Source organism: Anarhichas minor, unplaced genomic scaffold, assembly GCF_050575085.1.
Source record: "Anarhichas minor isolate MPS153535 unplaced genomic scaffold, ASM5057508v1 ptg000003l, whole genome shotgun sequence".
NCBI classification, from domain to species: Eukaryota; Metazoa; Chordata; class Actinopteri; order Perciformes; family Anarhichadidae; genus Anarhichas; species Anarhichas minor.
The window spans coordinates 11,503,278-11,523,383 of record NW_027466449.1 but is presented as its reverse complement, the minus strand read 5'-3'; the positions used below and the strand labels follow the sequence as shown (position 1 = coordinate 11,523,383).

Genomic DNA, 20,106 nt, shown 5'->3' with positions numbered 1-20,106 from the left:
GCTATTAAACTTCATGCTTTTTGTTTGGCTTTGTGAACCCGTGCACTCGAGAGCCAACAGCACATATGGTCTTGGTAGCATTTCCATGACATCCACCTCATAACGCCGGTGTAGTGTCTTCACACTCTGACCCTGTTGGGCTGAGACGCCTTGCATTAGTCATAGAAATCCACAAGTATTCATGGACGGATTATGACCCCCACCCAAATATACAGGAGCAAGACCTTCAGACTGAAAGAGACGCAAAGAGACACAACAAACAACAAACAAAGTGTCTCTTGGTGTTCATTTTGTCTCCCTTTGTGATTGTTTTTTGTCTCTTTTTAGCCATTTCTTTTCAGCTGTTTGGCCCGTGCAGGTATCCAACCATGCATGTATCAGAATCTAAGACAGAGACGAGTCTTCATTTAAAGACGGTGGAGGCACTTAACTTCACTCGGTTGGCAGAGAGAACCAATTTCGCTTCAGGTTTACTTTACCCTATAATTGATATGACATGTTCATATAATCTAGAAAGGCTGCGTGACGGATGCATCTCAGAGTGGGTTTTGAGTTTTAACAGGGAACACATGTATTCAGTGCCTTCATCGAGGTTGTTGAGTTTAATCAGAGTCTAAGCAGTTTCTCTTTCCATACCTCATCTTTCTTGGAGAAACCATTTGCTTCACAGTCGGAGTAGTTTCTTGTTGGTTTGGAGCCCGCAGAGACAAACACTCCCTCACACCTTGTGATCAGAAAGATCTGTCAGCATTTTCTCTTTACTCTCTCTCTTCCCAGTCTCCTCTGAGGGGCTCAGGCTTCTCTTTATTCCTGCCTGGTGGTTCATTTGAGCTTAATCACATCGCACCAACTTGCAGCCACCTGGGGACAGGCAGAATTAATGAGTATGAGGGACGGCCAGCAGATGGATGAAGGACCAAGGGCCCTGCTAGGAGTGTGCAGAGAACGCCTGCTGGTTAGAAAAAAAAACAAACATCCTCTCCCTCCCGACTCAGTCGCAGCGAGAGCGATGACGAGGAGAGGCTGTCTGCAGGCTGACAGATTGTTCCGAGCTGTCCACACCTCCGAGAAAGTCTTCAGAAACCTTTGGGGCTTTGAGGAAGATGGCATCTAATATCTATCTCAATAGTGGGAAGAAAAAAAGACACTGCGTAATGAAACATGACGGAGATTAGGATTAAGATCGGTCTGATACAGACAAGGGCTGAACAAGTGAGAGACGGTAACTGGTATTTGTGTGTATATATATATATATATATATATATACACAAATACCAGTTACCGTATAGATTATTGGCTGATAATCAGTTATTGTATCGGTTGAAATAAATTCCGCATCCCTACGAGCTAGTAGAACACCAGGATCCCTGGTCTCGTATCTGTGTTGGGAGCAACGGACCGGGAATAATTACTCACTGCTGATGACACAGAGCAGATCGGCACCACTCTTGACGTGAATTCTTGTAATAATCTTTTTCATGAACAAAAGGGTAGTCGAGTTATCTGACCTTCCTTTGTGCGTGCAGTATGTCTTGGACTCCTGAAGGTTTAATATTAGCTCGTCCACTGAACTACGCCAGACACGTATGAATATGTGTTGTGTGGGACATTCTGCGGATGTGCTGTGCCTGTCACTGCTCTTAGAAAGCAGGGTACAGTTACAGCAGGGACGAGTGTAGAGAGGCAGTTATAACGTATTATACTATATGTTGTTTATTTAGCATTGAGTGAAATCAAGAATAGGCCAAATGTGTATTGTGGCTCTACTCCGGTTTTTTCTAAACCGTAAGAAGAAGATTTAGGTTCCCAAGGTGACTGTTTGGATTCATTTTTTTTATTTTTATTTACTCACACGCAGCATGAATTGATTTTGATGCAGAGGATTAATACAGGGAACCTCTATCACTGTACCTGTGCACTCTAATATACGTCCAGTAGTAGGCTGCCTGGCAGTGCAGTTTAATGAATATGAATAGTGCTGGTTTTCTGTGGTAATCTGCTTCACAACCTGTTGAGTCCTCTTCATGCTTTGTGCACACATGGCACATCTCACATCAAATCAATTCATGCAGCTACAGAAAGCATTATGTTCAATTCAATTAGTTATGTTCTCCATCATCATTTCAGGAAGCGGAGAAGTGTGTGTGTATATATATATATAAACGCTGTCTATTTACGACTCACCATGAGTTTCACTTGTCCCACGTCTGTTCCTGTTTTTGGAGAGCTTCGTTAATATCATCTTGAGATGGCTCTGTGAATGTCATGAAGTTCTTTCTGTCGCCCGTCACATATACTTGAAAATTCTTTAAATTCCAATGTCTTTGAATTATTTAATTCGGCACATTATTTCTTCATGTTTTTTCTCTTTTTTTTTTTTCCATGTGGACCCTTTTCTTCCATCAAATTCAAAACGTGTTGCGACCATATCAGGTAAGAGCACTGTATTCTTTTTCACCTGTTGAAAATATGTCAAAGTCTTTGCTGTACGTCTGCTGTGGCCTTAGTTTGTGCTGTTAACATGCACCGGAGAATGGAGTTTTGAATTCCAGATTTCTTGCATGTTTGACCAAAGCGGTGACCCAAAGATGAACTGAATCTAAACAGCAGTAGCGTCCAGCGCTGTAGCACTAAGAGACATGCGCTTGTGCCAGATATTACTGCTCTGGGGAAATGCAAAAATTTAGAAAATCATGCAAATACTTTTTAATGTACGGTTTGGTTGTTCTACTAATGTGACTTAAATCCAGTAACTGTACATCATGGCCTACCACTGGTGGCCGAGTTGGAAAGCAGCGTTCACACGCCAGCAGAAATACTTTCACTTTCTATTAAGTATTGAAAGCGTATTTAGTCCTACAACAAAGAATTTAAGGGATTTCAGTTAACAGACCTATAGAAACCTGTAACGGCCCTCAATCCTAAATCCTATGAATTGATTAGTGTGATGTTTGAAGATAGATAAATTATGTTGATATATTCGCATTGGAAAGACACTTTTGCCTGTTTTGGTCTTGAACAGGACTCAATTTGCTCTGGACTCGGTCTTGAGTTGGTCTCGACTGCCTTTTGGATTTGGACTTGATTCGTCCTCGACAGGACCAGTTCTTGGACTTGACTTTGTCCCAGTAGAGTAGTCTGAGCAGAACCGCCTTTGGCTCAATTGAAGCACTATTTTGTTTTTTCACTGACCGCCTTGGTAGATTTTTCTAAGTAGGTTAAGTCAGCACGCCAACCTCTTTGAGCTGCGATGTTGTGCTGGAAATGGTTATTTCCATCCAGTCATGTCCTCTTAGGTCCTGTCGTGATTGGAGTGCCTAGAGCACAACATTGGCGACCTGTAACAGCCCTGCTGTTTCCTGAGAGGGAAATCTGACAAAAATCTCGCTGGGCCACCTCAGCCCATTGCTCTGGAGACTGCTAGAGGGGTTGTGACCTCTACTTTGTGACCGGTCCACAACCAATTACACACAGAGTTCAACAGACATACAAACCCCGGAAACCTGAGAATACTTTATAACCTGGGAATTAAGCAGCTCTCTTCCAGCCAGCTATTGCAGCACTGTGGAGTAGCATGGTGCCGGCTTTCAAGGACAGTCCGTTTACTTGGCCTCTATGCAGGCAGGCTGTCTGAGTGGCCACAAGTGCACTAACTACAGCCTCTCCGCTGTGTATTAAGTAAAGCAGCTCTAGCATCAATCATGCTGCCATATATGCCCAAGGAAATTAGGCCATGTGGTTATACATTATATTTGTGAAGTCCTCGGTAATCACATTAAAAGGTACAAGTATAATTTGTAATGTGCTGTATGACATCGGGGTAATAAGGGTAAATGTAATCCTCCGAAAGGCCTTCGTATACTCCAGAAAAAGTGCTGTTCCTACATTCCGAAAGTGGCAAAAAGCTTCTTGTTCTGGGTGTGTGATGCTCAATGTTGGCATTTTTCCATATCAGCCACATATTCTGCAGTGGTTGGCCAGGTGGGGAAAAAGGGCAGAGCTCAGAGCGCTCCACTCATTCTTTTTATGCCACCCTCTGTGTTCACAGCTGAACTTTTGACACGTCACAGTAGGAAAAGCACAGGTGTGAATAATGAAATGTATGATGGCTGAATGGCAGGGTCCTGATATTGTGCTCGCTAGGTCACTGTCATTGCTCACTGGGACACTGTAATGGGAGGACGCCATTGTTAATGTTATGAGTGCTTTTCCTATTATGACGGGTCCGAATCTCTTCTGTGAAAAAGGCATATTGCCTCCATGTTGGCAGTGATGGAAGGGTGGAAAGTGTGACCGGAGAACCAATCCACTGTACATTTACATTTAAGTGTTGAGCAGATGTTGCTACTGGTGTGCTACCTGTAAATGCGATAATTTAAAGAAAAGAAAAACATCCAGTATCTGGTGCTGATGTTCAGTCAGACATCAGCAGAAATGTGTGTTCAAGCCTCAATCTTTAACGTCATCATCATCATCATCGTCATCGTCATCATTATTGTCATCATCGTCATAAGGGATAGAGCTGTATTCCAGAAAAGTGTTTGCACTTGGAATTAAGGAACAAAGAAAGTCAGCCAGGTTAAAACAGTTGCCCCGTTTGAAACGGAATAAAACTCTTTTGGTCACACGGTAGCAGCAGCAGCACTATGTGTTCCCAACAGAATGAAGGAATGCGTGTGACACCGCCTTTACTTCGTGACTAAACAACCTGCACAGTAGTGCATCCGCGCAGTCACCAGGATTGAGGGCAGGATGATTGATGCCTCTCTCTGCCTTCGTCTTCGTTTCCTTCCACAAACAACTCTGAGGCCGGAATGAAAGCAGCCTAGAAATAAAAAAAATAGAAATAAAATAAAAACATTGAATCCCTCATGACACTAATCTGACGTCACTACTCCATGCTTCTCAAAGGCTGTTCTGTTTCTGGCAAATGACTGAAGACTATAGCTTTTCTCAGTTATGGAGGCAGTGAGCTTTGAGGTCTGTATTTTAACTTACCCTCTTCCTTTCAGGGATGCACCGATCCGACACCCGGGCTTTGGGTATCGGCTGATACCGAGTACCGATCTGATTCATTAATGGGATGTGGTGGAAGTGTCTGTGATAAGGCGACATCAGGCATGACGTAAACACTGCTTTCCGACCTATTTGAAACAAAATGTAATAACAAAATACATAGATATAACTTTACTGATTTATTTATTATTAAAAACGAACAGGAATTACAATTCAAGTGTAAACCTTTTCACAGCAACAAATAAGTCAAAATTTAACAAGATTTAATATTCCAGTATATAATGTATATAGTATATAAACATAGAATTGAACTGAATAGATCGGCCACATTGTCACCGATACCCGATCCAGCTATTTGAGTCAGTATTGTCCCGATATCCGATAACGGTGCATCCCTTCCCTCCTTTGTTTGTCTGACTCTGTCTTCGTTCCATCAGTCAACTTTGCAGCCTGGCGAACCTCTTGCTCTAATATTAATTTGGAGTATGAAGGCCGACGACGTGCCAAGCGGCCAAAAGCCTGCGGAGTCGTGTTTGAATATATACTGTATGCTGGATTTGAAACACAGTGATATCAGAACACAAAAGATGCAAATCTGTGATACTCTGCCTCTCGCCAGCACCTCTCTCTGTTTTCTATTTTTCATTATTATTCTCATTCAAAAGGACCCTACAGCAAGCTGCATCCAATATGGGCGGGCGTGCCAACATTTATCCTTACAGAATTCAATTACTGTTCTCCCTTTTTGCATTTCTTCCTCGTTGTCATTCATTAAAAACTTTTTTTATAATTTTTCATAACAATACCCCCATCATCATAGATCTGAGCCTATGTTCATTTCTCACCACGCTCAGCAGGATTGTGCCGGGGGGGAGGACGGGTATAACGGGCATCGATCACAGGCTGGTTCATCACTTTGCGTGCCCTCGGACCAACGAGGTTTAGAGGGAAGCGATGCTGCTTCTCCCTCAGCTGTTGGTGTTCACAACCTGTGTCCGTTTTTTTTTTTTTTGAAGGAGGCTTGTTTTTATCTCTTTGTGCTTTATCAATCGGAGGGAACCTTTTCTTGGCTGGTTTATAATCTGACCAGAGGACATGAAGGAAAACTGCTATCCCTGTTTACCATTCAGTGTCATCTCAGGGTATGAATTAAAACACATTAGTCCTTGGTTTTATGGTATTTTCTGACTTTCAAGGTTTTATTTGTTGTCTCTAGTATTCTGAAGCTCGACTTTTATTTTAATTACAACAAAACATGTTGAACCCGTTGGATTGGACTTTTGAATTACTGCAGTAATTACGCGCTCGTAAAAATGTGTCAGGATTTAAGCAGAAGTCATACAATTATTATCTTTTTTCGTGCCAGTAAATGTATATTTCACAACGAATTCGAGTATTGTTGCATATTGAAATAAGTCAACCACTATTGGATAGATAGGCACGACATTGTGTACAGATATCTATGGTGCTCTAGAGATTCCTTCACCTTCCTTCTCGCACTTCAGCTGGTAAAATATCTTGACGTGTACTTCATGGATTGGTACAGACATTCATGAACCCCAGTGGATGAATTAGGAAACATTAACTCCTTAGCATAAGCATTGCTTAAAGAACCAGCCTCAATGAGCAGCGTGGCTGCAGACTCTTTTCATGCCTCCGTGCTGGCCATGGCCAGAGGCATTCAGCCGCGAGGTGGTAGTTCAAATCTAAACATCATAATAAATCTACTAATAATAATACATTTTATTTCATCGGTGTTTCAGACTTAGGTGTGTGATGCAACTATGTCATGGCAGGTATTTTGTTCAGGACCCAGAAGGCGCAGTGTTGAGTGTGAAGTTATTCGTATGAGCCGGAAGCAGCAACATCACAGGCCCAGCATTCTGCCTGTTCTGAAGAGGCACTGCACGAGTTATGACAATCTCACACTATTGTTTTGTAAGGAAAAGATTTGGAGAGACATGGGTGTAAACTGCAACTTGGTTGGTTGACGAAGGCATTCATCCGCGAACAGAAACGTTTTAGATCTCTGATAATAGTGAGTGACTTGCATCAGTGTTTGTGGACTATGCACTGTTTTCTCCCTTAATATGATATTGTGTCATATTTGCCCCCAAAGTCCTTTTAACTTTTGTCCCATCTGTTAATACAAAACCATCTTAACAACAATATGAAAATGCGGTTATAGCCTTCAAGCAAACATGAAAGAGACGGACGGATCTGTGTCGTCCCTCTTTGAAGTCTTCTGATTTCTTTGTGAGATAAGCAGCATTGCTGCATTTTCCTCAATTTCTCCTCCATCTTGACCGCTGACTGATAGAGGCCTGCATCTTGAGATGAGCTTTCCTCTTCCAACCCTCACCAGCTTCACAAACTCTCCCTCCAGTCCACTGAAAGCTTCAGCTAACATCATGAAAAAATATATAAATTAAACTAGAGCTTATAATTGTGCTTGGACCCTTTTATTGTCATTTGCAGCTGTATATCAAGTTATATGAGTTGTTTTGACTCAGGCCAATTAATTCAATAATTCAGGTCATTCCAAAGGAGTCAAGGAGTCAATAAAATGTGTCTGTCTTAGAAGTAATACTAATAATCAAGTGAAATAAACCAGCTCAAGCTTCATAATCTTTGTGTTTTCCAAATACATTTGATCTAAAGATGGTGAGTGAAGTCCAAGCAGGCCAGAGGACGATCGAGACCATTAGTTAAAAGTCGTTAACACAGCAATGAGCGATGCCTCAATCGGAGCCGGGCTGCAGGATGAAAACCAGACCGGTTGGGTAATGATGTTTCCTTCACCGCCTCTGCTGTAATTGAAAATGTATTTATTCCTCTGAATTAGCGCCCGCTCTCAGCTTTCCCTCCCTTCCTATTAAGAAGATTGGCTGTGAGCATTTAACTTTGTCCGTCCACTTACGAGTGAAGCGGTTTGGAGAAAAAAAGAAAAAGTCATCATTGCCACGGGTTTGTGTCGACTTGATTAAACGGCAGAATGTCTTTGCACTTTGAAGTGCCAAAGTTTGATTTCTGCACATGTGCCGGCGTTTCCCAAGAGGGGCTTTACTGGGGCAGAGCAGGCCGAGATGTTGTGTGATGACGGGCCATTTCTACTGAGCAACTTTAGTTTATAATTGCCTCTCTCTCGTCTTCCCTCCTCCCAGATTGGTAACGATTCAAACGAGGGGAATGGTTAACTCACGGTGTGACCCTGTGTGACATTTTTCATGATAAACATTTTTCTCATTGAAGTATGTCCCTCCCCCCCCCCCCATCCTCGTCTTCCTCCTTCGCTTGCTACAGGATGTTAACCAGGGCACGCTTGCAGGAGGTGTGGAGTGGAACAGATGCCATTATGCATGCTTCTGCAGATTAGCTAATCACCGGCACCACCTGGGTGTGCTGATTGCTATTAATCCACTATTGTAATTGAAAATTAGGGGTTTCACCGCGAACGCATGCTGTCTGTTCATTGGCCCTAATAGATTTATTTTATTTTTTTTACGCCTGCCCCCTGACAGACTTGTCATTCACACTGAGCACAGTAATACCGTATCAACCCCCGAGGTGCAAAGCTTTACTCGGTTATGATGTAATTGTGATGGCCGCAATCTCATATTACAACGGTGCCATTTCTGTGTCTAAATTGCCATTTCACATTTCGTACAGCAGTGTAAACGCAGGAAGCGGCGCATGCCTTGTGTCGAATACTCTTTCCTGAGGACATGCAGTGTAACCCGCAAGCAACCCTCGCCTCCACAGTTCAACCGTGAATAGGAACCCGCATGTAGAGTAATGGATCATCAAGTGACAATGAGGCATTGTTGTGCCATTTTCATGAACAGCAGCACGACACGACAGTGTTTGTACACCTTGCCAGCATGTCATCAGCGCTCGCTAAACGGAGAGTAACATTTTTTTTTTAGCTGTTTACATTTGGCTTCCACTAGTAGACACCCACTTTTAGCAGGCAGCACCCCTCCATGAGTTTCCCACTGATGAGAGACCCTGCATTCGCTGAACAACGCCCACCGCCACCCGAGCGTCAGTCCTCATCCGGCCCGCCAGCTCTCTGCTCCTTCTCACCATTGATAATCCTGTTCCGAAATATTATCAAGGAAAACGGATTATGGCGCATGGTGGTATGAATTTCCCTCCAGCTGTATCTCACAGTTAATTCAATTTGTCATTGTCTTTTGAAATGGTTGGCATCCTCATTCTCCTCACTCTCGCTGGGACGTGTGCTCTAGTAAAGGGACGTCCTGTTAGAGTAATTAAGCCTGATGGATTCCCTTCACCTGGGGATTCACGTCCTTCATCTGCTCGTCCACCTGTGGGCTTGTGTGTGTGTGTGTGTGTGATCTGTCTCCGTGCATTCTTCTTTGTGTGTAATTGCACAAAAGAACACAGAATAATAATCCATTGTTCCCGTTGTGTAACATGTTAAAAGTGCACTAAAACACACCCAAAGTACTTTGACCACCCTACGCAAACCACCATGCAAAGATGCGCGCACACACACACACACACACACACACACGCGCACTTTTGACAAAAAGTTTTTTGGTTTTTTGAATAAACCACCTCCACACTGCATGTCATTTTTCAGCAGACAGTGCTATTAAGTGTTCATCCTCAAGTGGAGACAAAATAATTCAAATGCCAACAAGACATTTACAATCGTGCCAAGGCGATAGAGTGCTGGAGGAACGAGTCCTTGCACCTGGAAATGAGTTAGCATTTCTACACTTCCAGTTCCCTCGTCTTGGTTTTTTTAATGGGTTTTTGGTTAGATGTCTGATATAAGGTCTGTAGTCAACACAAGCTTAATAAGAGCCTTTAGCTTAGTGGTCGTGACGTTGAAGAAGTGACCGTGGTGTAGCTTGTTTATAACGTTAGCTTTTCACTTCTGCCGACTTTATCCACGCTTCAAAAATCATAAAGTATAGTGTCATGAACGTGTAAGTGTCATAAACTTGTGCTTGTCACAATAATCCAAAATCCAATTGAAAAATCTCAGCGGCTTTTTTTTGTTGAGAGAACCAGTGCCACGATAACTTCCAGGGTTAGATTTCATCCCTGCCCTCTATCAATCAATGTTGGCATAGTTATTCATTTCACCCTGAGATGGCCTTAAAACTTTGATTACAAAATATCTTCTTCCCTCTTTTGTGATCTTTTGAAATGCTGTAGAATAACTACCATTTTCCTCTTCGGGAGCTCTTAAGAAGAAACTCCCTCTGTTAACACCGCAATAGGTTCCACAAGTACCTGCTGGTGGTCCAAACATGCTAGATTTTTTTTTTTTTTTACTAATAAGTAAACAAAGCCAGTGATATCCGCTTTAATAACTCTGGTTTCGTGCACAGTCGTCACTCTGTGTCTCCTCTCCTTCAGTGCTGCCAGCACCCAACGTGTTTTTCATGGCACTCAACACATAAGAGCGGGGTTGTTTTGATGCAGAGCAAGACACACTTCTCTACGCGAAGAGATGGCAACGCTTTCAGCTGTCAAAAGACGCCTCGGGGAGTGCGAGCGAGGAACGCTCGCCTCTGAATTCATCGCAGTCCACCTCCAACTCGAGCTGTGCAAGGGGGCGTTGAAGATGGACACGAGAGAACACCTACTGCATATGGAGCTGTGTTGTTCTCGTGTCTCCGTCAGTGCATGCATGCACAAATTTATTTTCCGTCTTGCCCTCTCTTATTTTCCTCCCACGTTCTTGACCTCATATTAAGCACGTGTATTGTTCACTGCAGTCATATTTCCTTGTTTTTCTGTGTTTTAAAGCACATTGCATCTCCAGTGTATCAGAAAATCATCTGTGGCAAAATAACGCAGATAATGATCAATATTGACTCTCAGTGGAAGTGCGTCGGTGTGTTTGTGGTGATCATATCCTCAAGCATGTATTGGCATTGAAGTAATATGTCTGCGGTTTTGTGCTTGTATGTGTAGTTTGTTAGCAGAGTTGGTGTTTGCGAGGTTTGTATTGCAGTTGATGCTGGTCCACTGAATCAGTTAAAGTTTTTATTAGGCTTACTCACAGATCTGGCTCGCCCCTGAACCCCATTCTTTCGTCATGATCAAAACCACCGTGCTCTTGTTAAGGTTAACCTCTTTTTTTTTTTTGTTTGCGTGTGACTGTGTTCCAGTAGGAAACAAGACATTCTCAGCGTGTCAGCTGTAACCGTCACACATGGAACGAATCAGTCTAAACAGAAATCCCAAATCCCCAAATTGAAAGCTCCGGCGAGCAATCTCTCTGACATCATACTCATAACAAAGACCTTTGGCCCAACAGGGAGAGGACTCTGTACTGTAGTAAATCAGTTCTGACGGGATCAGTCCCTGAGCAACACATCTCTGTGACTCACCCACTCAGGCTAGGTGTCAGTGCTGCCATGCTCTGTGTGCACTGTTCATTCCTGAAGAGAAGGCCATATATCTTCAAGATGCCATTGAATCAAAAGAAAATGCAAAAAAAGTGGGCAAGGGGGTTTAGAGATGAAAACACACCCACTTCCAAATGACGAAAGCTTTGGAGCACTAAATTTGAATTTAGTGGTTAATGGAAGCCGGAAGACTTAACAGTTCTGTTGTTTTTCTATCATCTCTGACTCCGTCAGTCGCCATGGTGTCATGAAAAGTGCAGCTGCGGCGCAGGCTACCATGGATGTATAAATAGAACTGGACACAGGGATGGATGTGGCGACCCGTTCATTCCTATGAGAGTTGTTCCGTGGCGCATGAAGCAAACAAAGTTCGACTCCCGATGATACAATTCAGATGATATTACCTAGATCTAATGGCGATCTTCCGCATCCATGAGCCCGTAGAGAAAGCGCGTGAGCATTTCCTTTAACCCCGCCTCCAAGCCCTCAGTCCAGCCTTGTTCTCATACACATGAACGGAGGAAGTAAATAACCCTGGATTCGGCCATTAGTGTGTTTTTTAAGTGTACATTTGTAACCTAAGGATTTCAATTTGTGTCAAGTGTTCATACTGGAAAGTTGAGTCACCTAAAAAAAAATTTGCCGCTGATTTAAATGTCCATGTGAGTCTACGGGAAAAGGTCTTTTTAAGCTTAATGGCATCATGTGACGGACCTGGAAGTTGTAGTTCCAGGATTTGGCACTATTAGTTTCTGGCATATAGTCACAACCTCTTTCAGCAGTTTGAATGCACATTTGTTGCTATTATGGATGGTGGGTTAGCTCTGTCTGACACTTAACTACAAACACACACCGTGCGATAGGATGGGTGACGTAAGACAAAGGGTGTTTGCTTTCTCAGCCAAACCCCATTTCTATCCGTCTCGTTACAGCAAGCACACAGATGTTTGTTTCGATACACTGCCCCCCCCCCCCCAGCCGTCCATGAGTCCTCAGCCATCACTAACGTCTGCTATGTATGTGCAACTACAAGAATACAAATGTGAGTCATCAGAGAGAGCCTTGATAACAGCATGAGGCAAATACTGGCATACAACTTTCAGCGGTTGTAGGGAGGTTTTGCCTCTGATTCTCCTCCTATCTGCTCTCTGGCGTCTGGCTGCTAAAGCCTTTTCATCTGCCGTGAGTGACTGATGTGGCTGCCCTCTTCTCCCAGGGCATCTGCCCAGCTTATTGAGCAGCCCCTCCTGTCTGCCTTCAAAGAGATAAAAGATAAATCACGGATAAATGTCAGTATCCAGTGGCCGAGCAATGTCTCTAGGCTTCGCGAAGCTAAAGTCATACACCTACCCTTGGCTCAGTAACCCTTCCGCCATAACTCTAAGCATTCTCTGCACACACACACACACACACACACACACTACAGACACACATCTATCAGTGAGAGGGATGGTAGGTGGACATAGGGCTGAAAAGACTGAAGTCAAGCCAGCTGACTCATTTCAGTGATACGTGAGTATCCTGTCCTGCAGCTAGAGGACATGATGGATGGATGTAATGTTGGAGAGTGGTTTCTCCTCATGCACCGCATCCCTGCTTGACCTCCTGGAGATGGACAACAGGGATCAGGTCGTGACGGTGTATGGTGACCGGAACAACAATGTTTTAGTTACTTTATTTGCTTAGTCAATCTGACCGCTATACATCAGAAATGCTGGCAAATGTTTGCATCATGAAACTGGTTGGGGCTCTCACTTGTTAAATGGCTGTAATCATTCATCGGCTAATGGATTAATGAATTTATTGGTTCCGCACTGATGCATGCAAATACCTCCCTGGCGTGTGCCCGTGTCAGCAGGATGCCACTTGGAAATTTGTGTGAGTCAAGGATCGAGGCAGCATCTGGGTCAGCCCGCCAAGAGACGCACATGTCAAATCAGCAACTGCAGCTCCTCAGGCTGTGCTTTCCAATACAATGCCTTCTGCTCCGTTGTGCATATTATTAGCAGACGTGCCTAAAACGGCACTGCTGACTACCCAGGGCCGTTTGAAGCGAGTCTTTACGCACACGTATGCGAGACCGTCACAAGCCCACAACAGTGCATGTGAGTTGGGGGACAGAGCAAATACCTCATTAGGTACCTGTCCCATGTAAATCTCTCTTGACGCATATATCAGCAAATACTCAGTACTCCGTCGCAAAAAAATCTTTGATATGTAACAGTGTCACCTGGGTGTTTTTTCAGACCCCACAGCGTCCATTTTTTTTATGTTTCAGTGTTTGTATGCGCAGGTGTGTGTGAGAGAGAGAGAGAGGGAGGTGCAAGATGGAGAGACTTTTGTGTCCCCTGGAGTTCGCTCTGATGCATCGGATGGCATATTGTCAGTGACAGCCCAAGTTATTAGGGCTAAGAGCACGTCACTTTACTTGCTCTGCAGAACCGTAAACCACAGAGCTGCAGAAGCTCCCGCTGCTGCTCCATCTATCTCTGTGTGGTTCCACCCTCTCCGATCCTTCAATATTACACGGATTGATCTCTACCCATGTCACTTCTTTCATTCCCTCTGATCCACTGATGACAATGAAACCCTTTGTCCTCCCCCCCCCCCCCTCTCCATTCGATGGGATATAAAGATCACTCTCTATCACGCAGATGAGGAGAAAAAGATTGTTACACTCTTTGATCTCTGCTTCTCATTCAGTGTCTCTGGAAGCTTGTATGCTCACGTGCAACTTGCAGAGTTTTTGTTGGCTTGCACATGCTAGTGTGTGTGTGTGTGTGTATAGCAGGTGTGCGTCTGTGTGCAGATAGACAGACGGAGGTTTGAAACCGCGGCGATGGCAAACAGCAGCAGGCTTTTGATGATGCACATTGCAGAAGGGAGCTGCTTCATCTCCACACAACAAATTAGGCAAATGAACAATGGGGCGAAGAGAGAATGTTGCTCGGAGGCTGACGTGCCTTTTGCAATAACAATGACTGTCTTCAAAAAAAAAAAATAATAATTATGGCAATCCATCTGATTGTTGTGCAGACATTTTACAAAAACTCAAACGTGAAGTTTGAGGTAAAGTCGAGGGATAACCAAATGATTCATTTGGTTATCCCTCGACTTCACCTCATGAATGTCTGTACCACAGAAGTGGTGGACCGACAGACCAACAGAGAGACAAAGCGGCATCGGCATATAGTTAAAACAATATACTAGTCGGTGACTACAACACCAGAAAAATGAAAACCAGCAAAGTTATTCCTAATTTTCCCCTCTAACATACTAAAAGTCGGCACTGGAAACCACTAACAGCTGCAGTGGTGGTGGGAGTGGCCACCCAGCTGTACTGGAAATGACAGACTGCAGGGCAGATAGCAGTGCTCATAGAAGCGGTTGGACATGGACACTGGGCGAAGGAGAGGTTAATGTCACGATCTGTCAGTCTGCTGCACATCACAGGACGTCGACAGGAGAGGGGAGGACTGTGGGGGGTGGCTGTGGCTGTTCTTTCACCTCCCTGCCCCAGCGAAGAATCCAAAAGGGACAGACAAGACGAGAGAGGCTCAACCTTCGCTTTATTTCAGTTTTTTGTTAAATGTCTTCCTCTAAGCCACAATGGGATTAGAAAGGACAATTTCAAGGTTACCTCTCACTGTCTGGGGGGGGGGGCGGGGGCGGAGCGGAGCTTGTCACATGCTGCAACACCTTGAATATATGTGGTCTCACCTCTGGATGCTCTAAAGTGTAAAGAGTGTATACACACATTCCCCTGTTCTCAACAGAATAGGTGTGTACTATTAAATGAGCCAAGAAAAGCACAGAGCCAGTTTTATCTCAAACATGTAACTAATGGATATTTAGTACAGTCGGCCAACAATAGCAGGCAAGCCATCCGGAGCCAAGAATATATTTCTGAATGCTGAGTACTTTGGGACACCATCTGTGTCTATTGCCAAGTGCTCTGATGATTATCACATTCACTAGAATAAAGCACGCAACATTAAGCCGGCACGCAATGTGTCGCAAGACCATTCCTTTCAATTAAGAGTTGATCGTGCTATTTTCAAGGGTGCAGGGATAATGCCATTGTCCTTGTGGCACAGCAAGCCTAACGTAGTACCGCACAGTCACTTCTCCTCCAGCGTCTCATCCCTGGATGAGACGTTTTATCAACAGGAATTTGACACTCATGGCTTAAGAATCCTGCTGTTAAACATGTTGCTGTTTTTTTACAAGATACAATTGGGAAAAGTGGAAGTTGTATGAGGTGGTTTTCGCCCTGGTCATTAGCCATTTTACAGCAAAAACACCCAGACTGACCTTATGTTGAGATGCCATCCCACTAATTGGGTTTTAAGGGGGATGTATCTAACCCGAGGGAAGAAAAGGGCGATTGGGGACATTGATTTCCTTCATGTAACATTTTTCATCCCAAAGCCTACCTCCATCCATAATTAATCTCTTGGGCGCTGCTGCTCCTAATTGACGTCACACTGACTACTTTTTGTGCTGGACAATTACGGCTCTCGGCTCGGACGGTGGCAATACGAGCAATGGGGCTTGTCTCGGGTGAGAAAACGCTCCATGCCTCTCCTATTACAAGGAGAGGTGTTTAAGGGGGGAGTGGTGGTACTTATACCACTATCACTTGTAGTGAACATGAGCATGTGTTTGGGGAATGAGACCCATTGGTGTTGGAACCCAAAATGTCTCTCTATCTGTGCCTGCTGCTCTTTAAAGAGAGAACCAAATTGCCATTTTAAGGAGAAAGTGAAGAAACTGTGTCTCTTAGATGCCAATACACTGTTTATTCTCTCTCTGCCTCTCACACACAATGAGGCAGGACATTCTGTTACCCCGAAATGAACCAAACAAGGTGGTAATTAGCAGATGGCGGTGGCTTTTTCGCTGTTTCCGGGAGCTGTACTACTGTCAGGGAATTGCCTGTTTAGACACCCACTGACACCCCCGCTGATGACATCTCTGCATAGCTTCCGCTCTCATTTAATAAAGACATTGTGTCAGTGCAAGCCCGTTGTAATTTGGCTGCCCATTTGCTGGATGCCATGGTAAATATCTCTACTGCTAGTCAATTGTTTTGGCCCTGTTGAAGTGAGGCCATGCTGGTGAGCCAAGCTGCAGGGATGTCACAGAAGACGAGTCTTTTTTGCTTTTGCCAGAGTAGCTGTTGTGCCAAATTCCTGCAGCACTATGACTGATAGATTCACCCGAGTGCTCCGTTTTAAAGTGTGCAAGCTTAAATGCCAAAAAAGATCGCGTTGCACCGTTTGATCAAAACTTCAATTTGTCCAACACTATGAGCAAATACCCAAACATCAGCATGCGTGCATTATCATTGTGAGCATGTTAGCGTGCATATAGTAGCGTTTAGCTCAAATAACTGCTTTGCCCAAGTACAAGTTCACAGAGCCTCACAAATTCTTCGTCTTATTTCTACTGAATTCTGCTCTAAATTTGGCAATCAAGTCAAAGCGATGTTATTTTTTCCAAAAGACTTTGGGCAATTATTCAAGTCTTTGATGCGCTGTAGCTTTTGATTGTTTCCATTACAGCAGTAAAGTTGAGTCAAAAATGGTTGTCCACACTGCTGAACCTGTTTTACAATAGTAGAGAAACTTGAGCTCTTGTCCGGTCTTTTGGCTGAAAAACAACTTGTCTCTCAATGAAAGACTTTTCGCAAAGCGCTTCAATCGGTTTGACATCAGTGACGGGAAATGACAGATGGTGAGGTAAGCTGAGAGTAGCGCTTTCCCACGGCAGATACCAAAATCTAAAAGTCCTGGGGGAGTGGGGATAGCATGATGGGCAGCAGCATGTGCTTTCTTTTCATTCCTGTGTGATAGAGAGAGACAGACAGAAAGTGGGGGTTTTGTTAGTACGTCCATCTGATATGTTCTCACTCTTTACTTAGATTTAAATTGTCATCTATTATTTTTATTTATCTAAGTAAGGTCACTCCTCTCTTCTCCTCCTATGTATAAAATGCTGAAAACTAATAGCAATTTTAGAAAGAGCCCGAGGGAGGGCTTGGCTTCTATTTCCCTTCATCCGGGCTGATCTATTGGACAGAGAGGGGGCTGCGGTGGAGCCAGCGACAGGTGGAGATGCACACATTACTTGAAAGCCAAGGCTTCTATAATGAGAGAAAACAAAAGGTTAAGTGCGGTGGAAGAAAGAAAAAGGGGGTGATGCAGGGAAGGCCAATAGCTATCCAAACAGGATTGAGGAGCCCTGTGGGGATCTCGCCCAGGGTGATGAATCTCTACAGCGAGGGAGGCAACGACGCACAGTCAGAGATGGAGCGATAGAATGCGGTGAAAGGGCAGGAGGAGATTCCATGTGTGTTCCCATGCATCATCCTTACTCAACCCTCCAAACATCCCCCTCCACCCTGCCCTCCCTCGGTCCCTCTGTTTTTAATGATTCGCCATCCTAGAACGAACTCCCCCCTCCTTCCCCTCCAACTCCCCCCCCTGTATGAGAGAGTGTCTAATGGCCAGATGACAAGGCACAAAGGCTTCTATTGTGTCCTGCATGCCTCGCACTACCCAGCCTGGCAGGCCAGCGATGCGCTGCCTTGTAACCTAGCGGGAAGCTGAGAGTTGCTGCTCCCTCCCTTTCTCTCTCTCTCTCTCTCTCTCTGTCTCTCTCCCCGTATCTGGAGATATGATGTAGCACGCTAACACAACCTGACAGGCGGGCCACAAACACTGCACTGTTAGAAGCACTTGAGAGGGAGTTTGCTTTGGGCATGGGGAGGTGATTTGCATGCGTTTGTGTGTGCATGGGAGAGAGACGGAGAGATTGATTTTGTGACCCAGTGGGATATCTAGCCTTGGTTGCAGGCATCCTGTGGTAACAATTAGCTCCATCCACTGTGCATACTGAAACCAGTTGACCAGAAACCAGCTCACTGAAGGCAGTGTGCGGAAATGGTTCCAGGGCGGCAAATCCAAGCATGATAAAAGCCGCGGTGAAGGCAGAATCACTGCCGTCCCCTTTAACATGGGCCCAGGCCTGACCTGGTAGGGGAGGGAGAATATAGGATGTATATTGTTTGTGTGTGTTTTTGGGGTTTTTCATGTCTCATAGCTTCTGGGAACAGGGACCACAGGCTTGTGGCTTTCTAGTTGCAACGCGTAGCCAGACCCAGCTTTTGTTTCCTTGACCTAAATTCCTCACATTCATCGTGCCAGTAGAAACTCTATAGTTATATAATGAAGAGCCATGCTTCCCTTGGCCCCAGCCCTCTCTCGCCCCTCTGCCTTGCTGCAGCTACTGTTTCAACTTCAGTAAAGCAGCAGGCACACTACAAAGCCTAGGAATTCCATAATCACTTGAATTATCAGCTCGTGTGTGTGTGACTGCACAGCAAAAGCTTTGAGTTGTGCAAGAACCGACAAAAGCTCAAATATTTTCAACGTCCCTTTTTGGCAGATGTCAAGGCTTGAGAATCAACCCTCTCAACCAGGCTACATAATGCTGCTGATCTGCAGTCACAACGGTGGTTGTTTTTTTTCCCCCTTAAGCGATAAATAAGACAAATTCATTTATTGTGCAATATTTTTGAATTTGGCAAGCGATAGCTTTTTATTCCCTAGCAGCCAAGTCCATCCTTCTTGCTGAAAATGGGTATCATAAAAAATACTCTTCAAGTTTCAGAGTAGAATTCTTGAGTGTGGGATGCGTAGGATGCTTTAAAAGTTTTTTGTTTTTTTTGTTTTACTGTGGGAATATTTCTCTTTGTTACGACGCAGGCTGATCATGTTTTATTCTGTTTCTTTCTGCAAATTTCTACTCGTTTGAACTCTGCTACTCGTTCAGAAGACGGGATCTTGTGTGTGTGTGTGTGTGTGTGTGTGTGTGTGTGTGTGTGTGTGTGTGTGTGTGTGTGTGTGTGTGTGTGTGTGTGTGTGTGTGTGTGTGTGTGTGTGTGTGTGTGTGTGTGTGTGTGCGTGTGCGTGTGTGTGTGTGCGTGTGTGCGTGTGTGTGTGTGTGTGCAAAAAATGCTTCATACGAAAATCAAATGCAAGTCTACAATGATTTGTGAGTGTGCAGCGTCTAGCACGCCGACTCAAAACTTTGTAGTATGGTAAAGTATTCATCAGGAGATTAGCCGACAGCAGAATTAGTCCCACAATAGTGAAAGTCATGACGTGTGTTCACAGTCTCTGTAGGTTTCCTGCTGGGAGAGGTGTGTTATCTAACTGGTGTTCCTCGATCTACGCAGATCTCACCGCCTGGCTTCTGCTCGGTTTTGATTTGTCAACATCAGATCTACGGGACTTTAACACATGTGCCAGAGAATATTTCAGACGTTGCCAGCAAACATTCCCGCATTCCGTCCTTGTAGAGATGCGTGTGTGAAACCACACACCAAAAAGCAGATGTCGAACATGGAACTATTTTGATGAGGCGCATTACAGATTGTGTTGCACAGTCAGAACAACTGCAACATGTTAGATAGTGGTCATCTGCATGCGGTTAATTGTGTACCCCCTGCTAGACAGCTTTGAGGCGCTGGTTTTTAAGGCCCACAGTAACTGAAGCCATATTCAAAGCACATCTGCATGTCCCTTTCCTGAGCTGCTGCCCCACGCACAGCTGGAGTCTACACAGAGGAAGAGCGCTACTGTAGCAAACACAAGGGACTTCTCTCTCTGATACTTCCTTCTCTCTT

General features: G+C 44.4%; 1 protein-coding gene across 1 annotated transcript in view; it reads left to right on the top strand.

Annotated features, from left to right (window-relative positions):
* Window positions 1–20,106, top strand: part of magi3a (membrane associated guanylate kinase, WW and PDZ domain containing 3a) — a 104,655-nt gene that overhangs the window by 41,210 nt on the left and 43,339 nt on the right. The gene's annotated exons all lie outside the window — the stretch shown is intronic.